Source organism: Erythrolamprus reginae, chromosome 5, assembly GCF_031021105.1.
Source record: "Erythrolamprus reginae isolate rEryReg1 chromosome 5, rEryReg1.hap1, whole genome shotgun sequence".
In the NCBI taxonomy this organism is placed as follows: Eukaryota; Metazoa; Chordata; class Lepidosauria; order Squamata; family Dipsadidae; genus Erythrolamprus; species Erythrolamprus reginae.
Window position 1 is genome coordinate 114636103 of NC_091954.1, and position 10799 is coordinate 114646901.

Below are 10799 nucleotides of genomic sequence, written 5' to 3' on the forward strand. Positions count from 1 at the left end.
GGCTCTTTCCTTCCTTCCCGGGGCGCCCTATATATCCCCGCGCGGCTCCGGGGGGGGGGGGCGGGGAGACCGGGGGGGGGGGCGCCTTTTCCCAGGCGCTTCATTAGGCCCTGGACGGGAGCCGCCTGGCGCTGCCCTCCGCTTGAATGGGACCCATTGTGGCCGGGGTCCCCATCAAAGGGAAGCGGCCCAGCCGTCGGATCAGAGGCGGCCGCCGCCCTTGATCGCTTTCAATGGGGACAGCTGCCCTTGTTGTGGCCGCGGAGTGGGGGGGGGGGGGGTTCCGGGGGTCTGCCAAAGAAGCAGCCTTGGGTGGGGGGAGAGGGGAGTAAACGGGTTCACACGGCCGCTCCATCCGCTGGGGAACATCCCACCTCCCTTCTCGGCACGCAAGGCTGGGGGGCCTTGGAGTCTGCCCTCTTGGGGGGCTTTTATTGGGGGGGATGTTTGCCTCCCCATCAGGGTGTAGGGGCACACACAGTAATGGGCTAGGGTGCGGAGGACGCATTGGGTTAGTAAGTTTATTAATAGAGTTCTCGGAGAGCGGCAGCATACAAATCTAATAAATTATTATTATTGTTGTTGTTGTTGTTGTTGTTGTTGTTAGTGTTAGTGTTAGTGTTAGTATTTTATTGTCCTTTCTTCTCTAGTACCTTAGTATGATCCTGAATTACTTTTAAAATAGGAAATAATTAAAGAGTATGTTTTCACCCATAAACGCTTGAATCATTTTAATCCTTATCTAGAACTGAACTTTTATAGCAATGAAAGAAAATCGAGCTACTTACCTAACCTGTTATCATACTGAACCTTCTGGGTTCAGGACAAAACCTTAAAATGTTACTGTGTGCCTCAACAAACAACAACATCAACAACAACAACAACAACAACAACAACAACAATAATAATAATAATAATAATAATAATAATAATAATAATAATAATAATAATAATAATATTTGTATGCCGTCCCTCTCCGAAGACTGTCATAGACATAATGCTGTCTATGATTTGTCCTTTTTCAAATAATGGGACTTAAATCAACTGAAAAAAGAATCCAAGCACCTATTTGAAAACATATCTTGGTTGGTAAACCACTCCACCCACATGATCTTTAAGCCGCCCCATCACATGATTATCAAGCCACTCCCACCTGGTCACATGGCCGGCAAGCCACTCCTACTTGGTCACGTGACCATCATGCCACACCCACAAAATAGGCCACACCCACAATGTAAAAATTTCAGCAGCCCATCACTGGGCATACAGGATGTGCAAGATTTGCGATCCCAGTTAAGTGAAGGGATGCCCTTCACATACACCCCACTCCTAACCTGTTTTTTTTTTGCAGATCCCCAGGGAATCTTAAGCCGAGATCAGTCAAACAGCCTGCTTAATGCATTCACACAAGGCAAAAAAAAATGTTGAACGGAGACCAGGCAAATATTCAATCAGCCGGCTAGAGTACACATGCGCACTGGAGCTGACATAGGACAATGTGCACTGTGCCTTCTGATGTGATAGATTCACCATCACAACCAGAAGGTGGATTGTACTTACTACTGCTACAGGTGTGCTGTGCACACAACTCGGAGTCTCTGGCGTGTACGTGCACATATAATTCCAGCGTGTTAGAGGAAGCGATTCCTCCCCCGCGCAATGACACAGGTGGCGCGCAGAGCCCTATCAGAGGGAACATGAGGCATTGCCCTATGTTAGCTCCAGTGCGCATGTGCACAATAGCCAGCTGATTTTTGGCCTTGGGGAAGGCCATTTCGCCCTCCAGAGCCTTCAAGGAAGCTTCCTGAAGCCCTGAAGTGTGAAAAACAGCCCAACAGCCAAACCGGACGTTCCGGAAAACACACTTCCGGTTTGCCCATTGTGTTGTTTTTTGCACTCCGGGGCTGCAAGAAGCTTCCCAGAAGCCTCTGGAGTGCGAAAACAGCACAACGGGAAAACCAGAAATCTGTTTTTCCTGAACTTCCGGTTTGGCCGTTTTCCCCCCATCCCGCTGCGCATCTGCGGGGAAAGGAAGAGATTGTGCACCTGCGCAGCGGAGCGTGGGGTATGCGTATACATGTGGGGAAGGGAATGGGCGTGGCCCCATGCACACACATGCTAGCGCAAGCATGCAGACCCCTTTCGGCACACAAACCAAAAAAACATAAGAACGTAAGAACATGAGAAGAGCCCTGCTGAATCAGGCCAAAGCCCATCGCCTCCAGCATTCTGTCCCACAGTGGCCTACCAATTATCCATGGGGATCTTGAGCAGAAAGAGAAGGCAAGACCCTCCCTTTCCCTTGACCCCCAACAAATAGTACACAAGGGAACCCTGCCTGACTCAACCAACATAGAGACGGCACTTGGACATCCTTTTCAATAACCACTTGGCATCCCTGAATCTGTCTAATCCTGCCTTGAAGCTATCCAGGCTGACAGCTGTCACAACCTCTTCTGGAAGGGAATTCCATAAACCAAGGACCCTCTGGGTGAAGAAATATTTCCTTTTATTTGTCCTCACTTTCTTCCCTAGGAGCTTTAGGGAGTGGCCTTTCGTCTTAGTATTGTGGGATGGAGAAAATAATTTTTCTCTATCCACCTTTTCTATCCCATGCGTGATTTTACACACTTCGATCAAGTCCCCCCTGAAACGCCGCCTTTCAAGGCTGAAGAGACCAAGGCGTTGCAACCTGGTTTCATTACTGCAACGCTCTCTACATGGGGCTACCTCTGAAAAGTGTTCGGAAACTTCAGATCGTGCAGAACACAGCCGCGAGAGCCATCATGGGGCTTCCAAGATTCGCCCATGTTTCTTCAACACTCCGTGGCTTGCATTGGCTGCCGATCAGTTTCCGGTCACAATTCAAAGTGTTGGTCATGACCTTTAAAGCCCTACATGGCAATGGACCAGATTGCCTCCGGAACTGCCTTCTACCGCACAAATCCCAGCGACTGATTAGGTCCCACAGAGTTGGCCTTCTCTGGGTCCCATCGACTAAACAATGTCAATTGGCGGGCCCCAGGGGAGGAGCCTTCTCTGTGGCGGCCCCGGCCCTCTGGAACAAACTCCCCCCGGAGATTAGAACTGCCCCCACCCTCCCTGTCTTTTGTAAACTACTCAAGATTCATTTATACCGCCAGGCATGGGGGAGTTGAGACAGCTCTTCCCCCTAGGCCATTACAAGTTATGCATGGTATGTTTGTGTGTATGCTTGGTTTTATAATAGGGGTTTTTAGTTGTTTTTATTATTGGATTGTCATATGCTGCTTTTATCATTGTTGTTAGCCGCCCCGAGTCTGCGGAGAGGGGCGGCATACAAATCCAATACATTATTATTATTATTATTATTATTATTATTATTATTATTATTATTCATAAGGGAGGGGCTCCGTTTTCTTGATCATTCTTCTTGCCCTTTTTTGCACCTTCTCCAGTTCCATTCTATCCTCCTTGAGGTGCAGTGACCAGAACTGTACACAGGACTCCAAGTGTGGTCTCACCATCGATTTGTACAGAGGCAAAACAACACTTACCAACCTATTTTCTATTCCCTTCCTAATCAGGCCAAGCATGGAATTTGCTTTTTTTTTTTTTACTGCTGCTGCACACTGGGTTGACATCTTCATTGAGCTGTCCACCAAAACCCCAAGGTCCCTTTCTTGGGTTGACTCAGAAAGCTTCGCCATCACCGCTCAGCAGTGTTCCCTCTAATTTTTTTGGGGGGGGGGGGGCAGAAAAGTATAGTGTCTGAGTGGCAGTCCCTTCGGGACTGGATGGCACAGAAATAATAAATAAATAAATAAATAAATAAATAAATAAATAAATAAATAAACAAACAAACAAACAAACAAACAAACAAACAAACAAAAAACCCACCCTGTTTTGCCTCAGAGAATTTCAAAATAAAATAGTGTACTGTGTGTCTATAACAGTGAGCTCATAATAGGGCAACGCTATCAATATCAAAATGCCACTTAAATAGTTGAACTAGTTTCAAACTAGATTTTGATTTTCTTTCTCTCTTCCTTACTCCCATTCTTTTTCTTTCTCTTTTCCTTCCTCTCTTTTTTCTATCTGTTTCTCTCTCTTCCTCTCTTCCTCTCTCTCTCCTTACCTCTCACTCTTTCCCTCTCGGCTTCTGGGCAGGTTTGGAAAACTCTGAGTTGATGATGATTTTTAAGTGAGCGATTGCTCACTGCTCAGCTTAGAGGGAACTATGCCGCTCGGGACTATTTGAAAAGGAATTCAATAATAATTTGGGAGCTGTTTGATAAATCGGGACCAAGGTGTTGCACGAACGCGGTGGTTGAACTCTCTGCTTTGGGGGGGGGGAAATAGAGTGACGGTCCCATCCCACCACTTGGCTGTTGCTTGGGGTCGGTGGGGGCTGTGCATGCGTGTGACAGAACTCGAAAGAGACCGCCGCTTTTCATCTTCGCCTTTGCCGCCCCCCCCCTGCGCTACTGCCAGATATTCCGAGCCAGCCCCGCGCTCCTTGCAATTACGGCCTTTTGATCCACCGGGAGATGCGGCCATTGTCAGAAAACACACTCCAGCGACAATTAAGGGCTCTGGGAGAGGAAGGGACAATTGGCAGCAGAGAGGGAGAGGGGCTCAGATGAGGGGATGCCCCCCCTCCGCAGCCCCCAGCCCAGCTCTGCCACTTCAGGAGGGGGAGACGTTGAGCGAGCTGCGTTTCTTGCAGGGGCCTCCAAGCAAGCGGAGGGAGGGCGGGAGGGGTGGTGTGAAGGGCAGCAGTAATTTGCTGGGGGGCGCCAAAGTTTTGAGCGCAGAGTGAGCTTGAAGCTCTACAATCAAACCTTCAGATAGAAATTCTTTTCTTTCCTTCTCTTCTCTTTCTCTCCTCTTTCTCACTTCTCTTGCTCTCTCTTCTCTTTTTTCTCTCCTCCCTCTCTTCCCTGCTCCTTCTCTTTTCTCTCTTGCTCGATTTTTTCTCTTCTCTCCTTTTTTCTGTTTTCTCTCTCTTCTTTCTTCTCTTTCTCTTCCTTCTCGCTTCTCACTTTCTTCACTATCCCTCCTTTCTCTTCTTCTTCTTCTCTCTCTTTCTCTGTCTTCTCTTCCTCTCTCCTTTCTTGTTTTTCTATCTCCTCTATCCCCTTCTCTTTCTCTCTTTCTTTTCTTTTTTCTTTCTTCCCTCTCTTCTCCATTTTTTCTCTTTTCTCTCTGTTCCTTCTTGTCTTTTTTCTCTTCTCCCTCTTCTGTCTGTCTTTTATTTTTTTCTTTCCTCCTTCTCTTCCCCATTCTTTCTCTTTTCTCTCTTCCTTCTCATCTTTTTTCTCCCTCTTCTGTCTCTCTGTCCTTATTTTCTCTCTCTCTCCTTTCTTCTCTCTCTCTTCCTTCTCGCTTCTCACTTCTCTCTCTCCACTATCCCTCTTTTTGTCTTCTCATTCTTTTCTCTTTGTCTTCCCTCCCTCTCTCCTTTTTCTCACTAGTCTATCTCCTCTATCCCCCTTCGCTTTCTCTCTCTTCTCTTTCTCTCCTCTCTTTTTCTCTCTCCTCCCTCTCTTCCCTATTTCTCTTTTCTCTCTTTTCTTTCTCATCTTTTTTCTCTCTCTCCCTCTCCTTATTTTTCTCTCCTCTCTTTCTTCTCTCTCTCTCTCTTTCTTCCTTCTCGCTGCTCTCTCTCCACTATCCTTTTTTTATCTTCTCATTCTTTTCTTTCTCTCTTCTTTCTTCTCTCTCTCTCTCCTCACTTCTCTCTCTCCTCTACCCCCTTCTTTTTCTCTCTCTTCTCTTTCTCTTCTGTTTTTCTCTCCTCTCCTTTTTTTCACTCTCTCCTTTTTCGTCTCTTTTCTCTTCTCCTTCTTTCTCTCTCACTGTCCTTTCTGTTTTCTCTCTTCTCTCTCTTTCCTCTTCTCTTCCTTCTCGCTCCTCTCTCCCTCTCCCTCTTATCTCTTCTCTCCCTCTTTTCTCTCTTCCCTCTCTCTCTCTCTTCCCTGCATTAGCCCATTCAGCTTAGCTCAAGTGGGAACATGGTTTTGATTTGATGGGGAGCATTAGACTACTGAGCCCGGCTCAAGATTACAATATTGAAGAATTCCCCACCCGGGAAGCAAAAATAAAAGGAGTGTTAAGCCGCTCTTAAGCCTATAATGGGAGCCCACTGCAGCCAAATGAGGAGGGGGAGGTAGAGGCACCTCGCTTGGGGAAATGGCTGGGATGGGCAGCGTGCATCAGACGCCGCCAAGAATTGTCATTTTAAACGCATAAATCTGGCTAGCCTGCTAGGGATTAAAAGGCCTCTCCTTACTGTTGTTTGCATTTACACGGAGGGTCCTTTGGAGTCTTTGGTGGACACCTGAGCATGGTTTGAACCTTAATCTAAATCATAAATTGACCCTTGCAAATGTCCTTAGAGCAGGAGTAGGCAAAGTTGACTCTCCTATGACTTGTGGACTTCAACTCCCAGAATTCCTGAGCCAATCATGGTAGCTCAGGAATTCTGGGAGCTGAAGTCCACATGTCATACAAGAGCTAACTTTGCCCACCTCTGTCCTAGAGGTAATGGTCCACTTATGACCACCACTGAATCCAACTTCTGGTTACTCAGGTGATCCCAAGGACCCTATTGGGTGGGTGGCTGTGGTTTGCTGGGTGGGTATGGCCAGGTTGACAACACCCACTAGGTGTGGCCGACTGGGTGGGTGTGGTCAGCTTGATAGCACCCACTCTGTGTGGCCTATTGGGTGGGCAGGTGTGACCTACTGGGTGGGTGTGGCAAGGTTGACAGCACCTACTGGGTGTGGCCTACTGGGTGGGTGTGGCCAGGTTGACAACACCGTCTAGGTGTGGCCGACGGGGGTGGGTGTGGTCAGCTTGCCAGCACCCACTGGGTGTGGCCGACTGGGTGGGGTGTGGTCAGCTTGACAGCATCCACTGGGTGTGGCCGACTGGGTGGGTGTGGCCTTCTGGGTGGGTGTGGCCTTCTGGGTGGGTGCGGGCAGCTTGACAGCATCCACTGGGTGTGGCCAATTGGGTGCACAGCTCCAGTTGACCGGCGGGGGAATGTGTGCATTAAAGCGAGATTTGGCTTTTGCGCATGCACAGTAAGCAAATCTTGCGAGACACGGACATGTGAGATTTCATGATTTTTTTTGCTTCCGCGCATGCTGAAAGCAAAAATTGCCCCAAATCACCAAAATCTCACGCATCCCCACATCCTCTCGTGAGATTTTGCTTCCTGTGTATGCGCAGACACCAAATCTCACTTCAGCGCACTCACTCCCCCGCCGGTCACCCAGAGCTGCGCATGCAACTCCATTTTCACTGCCAGAACACCGATCCCCGCCATCCAGGTAGGAACACAATACTGCTTAGGGGCGGATTGTCATTGCCGCCGCTACCTGGTGGACTTCAGTTGTCTTGTGTCCATGCGTACACCTCCCCAGCGTGTTTTTGCTTCTGCACATGCGCAGGAAGCAAAAACGCACTGAAATTTCACGAGGGGATGCGCGCAAGAGATTTCAGCACTTTTTTTTTTTGCTTCAGTCCATGCGCAGAAGCAAAAAAATCCCCGAAATCTCTCTTGTACGAGTGTCCCCTCGCGAGATTTTGCTTCTGCAAAAATACAAAAAAAATGAAGAAAATAGATGGCAGCGCCCGTAGAACTGGCACCGTAGTGGTCACGGGCAAATTGCACCATCTGGTGGCCGCAACCGGTGTGCCGCCCCTACCATACTGTAGTGCGTAACCCACTACTGGCTCTGCTTGTCCGAAGGTTGCAAAAGTGGATCCTGGGACACTGTAACTGTCATAAACATGAGTCATTTCCCAAGTGTCTGAATTTGGATTACGTAACCACGGGGAAGCTCGCAACGATTGTTAAGTGTAAAAAACGGTCATGGGTTAATTTTTTTCCAGTGCCGCCGTAACTTTGAACCAGGCACTAAGTGAATTGTTGTAGGTCGAGGACAACGTGTAACCTATGCTTGAAATCATTTTAGGTCGTTCCTGCAGGTGGCGCTCTGACTCTGCTGTATTTTGAAGAGGAAGCAGCCCTTCTGTGCATTCCCCAACATTTACAGTGATATCTCTACCTACGAACGCCTTCACTTATGAACATTTCTAGATAAGAACCGGGTGTTCAAGATTTTTTAGCCTCTTCTCAAGAACCATTTTCCACTGATGAACCCGAGCCCCCGAAACTGTAACGGGAAAAAGTGGGGAGAAGCCTCTCTAGAAATCTCCTGGGAGGAAACAGGACCGGAAAAGGTGGGAAGAACCCTCCGTTGGGCCTCTCTAGGAATCTCCTGGGAGGAAACGGGAGGAAAAGGCAGGGAGAAGCCTCCGTGGGGCCTCTCTAGGAATCTCCTGGGAGGAAACAGGGCCGGAAAAGGCAGGGAGAAGCCTCTCTAGAAATCTCCTGGAAGGAAACAGGGCTGGAAAAGGTGGGGAGAACCCTCCGTCGGGCCTCTCTAGGAATCTCCTGGGAGGAAACGGGCGGAAAAGGCAGGGAGAAGCCTCCGTGGGGTCTCTCTAGGAATCTCCTGGGAGGAAACAGGATCTCCACCCTCCCTCTGGTTTCCCCAATCACACACATTATTTGCTTTTACATTGATTCCTATGGGGAAAATGGCTTCTTTTTACAAACATTTCTACTTAAGAACCTGGTCATGGAACGAATTAAGTTCGTAAGCAGAGGTACCACTGTACCTGGTTAGCAGCCTTGGGGACTGCATCTCCCACAATCCTCTGGGGCAATTTCCACTCTGGAATTCTGGGAACTGCGGAGCCCTAGTGTACAGACCAGTGTTTCTCAACCTCAGAGACTTTGAGGCAGGTGGACTTCAACTCCCAGAATTCCCTAGCCATCCAGATCTTTGCATTTATCTTTGCATTTAGGGTCATTTTCAACCTTAAAACCTTCCACTCTCAGCATTCAGAGCTCTGACCTGATCCATAGGAAATGGAATAATTGGCACAGAATCTGGTGACTCAGAAAGACGGATTTGAGAATCCTCTGAAAAGGACATTGGTAACTCTGGATAGAAGAGAAATGATGTAATTTCTGATTTGAGAGGAATGAGCTAATTCCTTAACTTAAAAATTGAAATGAAGTATTAAAAATAAAAATAAATAAAACTTAAAAATAATAGTAAAAAAATCAGAAAAAGTAAGGAAGCAACCAAGGAAGGAAGGAAAAGAAAGGGAGGGGGGGAGAAAGAAAGAAAGGAAAGGAAGGAAAAAAGAAAGAGAAAGAAAGGAGAAAGAAAGTAAAAGAGAGGAAGGGAGGGAGGAAAAGAAATGAATGGAGGGAAGGAGAAAAGGAAGGGAGGAAAAGAGGAAAAGAGAAAGGAAGAAAAAAGAAAAGGAAAAAAAAGAAAGAAGGAAGAAGGAAGGAGAAATAAAGTAGGAAGGCAGAGGAAGGAAGGAAAAGGGAGGGAGGAAGAAAGAAAGAAAAAAGAAAAAAATAGAAAAGGGAGGAAAGAAAAGAGAAAGGAAGAAAAAAGAAAGAAAGAGGAAAGAAGAAAAGATCGTAGGAAGGGATGGGAAGGAAGAAGAAAGAAAGGGAAAGAAAGTTGGAAGAAAGGAAAGAGGAAGAAAGGAAAAGAGAAGAAAGGAGGAAGAGAAAGAAAAAAAGAAGGAAAGAAGAAAAGAAAGAAAAAAAAAAAGAAAAGAAAAGAAAAGAAAGAGGGCTTTTGCCGGGCATTTCCCAAAGAACCGCATTCACAAAACCCACTTAATCTGGTTACCAAATTAACTTGTTTTCCAGGTTTCCCCAAAGAATTGAGCCCTCCGCTAATCGAGCATGAAGCCTGTGGGATAAGGAGAAAAGAATTAACCAAGAATCACTCTTCCTAACCGAGTTTTAGCATTTGGGGCCAAACCCAGCAGGTCACCGCAGTTTCCCTGACATAATTCTAGATATTGTTTGAACGCAACCCATCCTCTGGGGTTTTTTCCCAGAGGGCTGGCAGAACAATCTCCCTTTTAGTAACTCCCGCTAATGCCGTTCGACATGCTTTGTAAAAATCCCTCTGTCGGTCTTGATCTATGGAGCTCATGATCCTTTGGCATCCCGGCCTTTTTATTAAAAGCGGCACATCAAGAGGTCCAGCCACTTATCAATTGCAGCAGTGATGTCATTGCAAAGTTGGAGAAATTAACCCTTGCCTGGCGACTTCGCACCCGCCTTGATAAAACGAAAAGGAAGCAAAGTTCCCATGGCCACAAGGAGGCGCCAAACAGGCAACGGAACAAGTGCCTTGGCTGCCATCTACTGGTCGTCAACAGTCTTGCCCTTCACCAAGGATGCTACGGCTGATGCTGGACTGATTGAAACCCACATTTCTATCGCAAAGAGAAACAGGGAAATTCCACCCATTTTGCAATCTTTTTTTTTTTTTTTGGCCAGTGGTGAAGAGAACAACTACAGTTGTTAATAATATGGTTGATGATGATGATAATAATAATAACAACAACAACAACGTCATCTGGCGGGACCTAGGGGAAGAGCCTTCTCCGTGGCGGCCCCGGCCCTCTGGAATCAAGTCCCCCTGGAGATTCAAATTGCCCCCACCCTCCCCATCTTCCGCAAGTCTTCGGAGAGGGGCGGCATACAAATCTAATAATAATAATAATAATAATAATAATAATAATAATAATTATTATTATTATTATTATTATTATTATTATTATTATGTCAGTACAACACAGCAAACGAGATTATTATTATTATTATTATTATTATTATTATTATTATTATTAATTAGATTTGTATGCCACCCCTCTCTGTAGACTTGGGGCGGCTAATAATAAAAGATGTTAAAGACTCA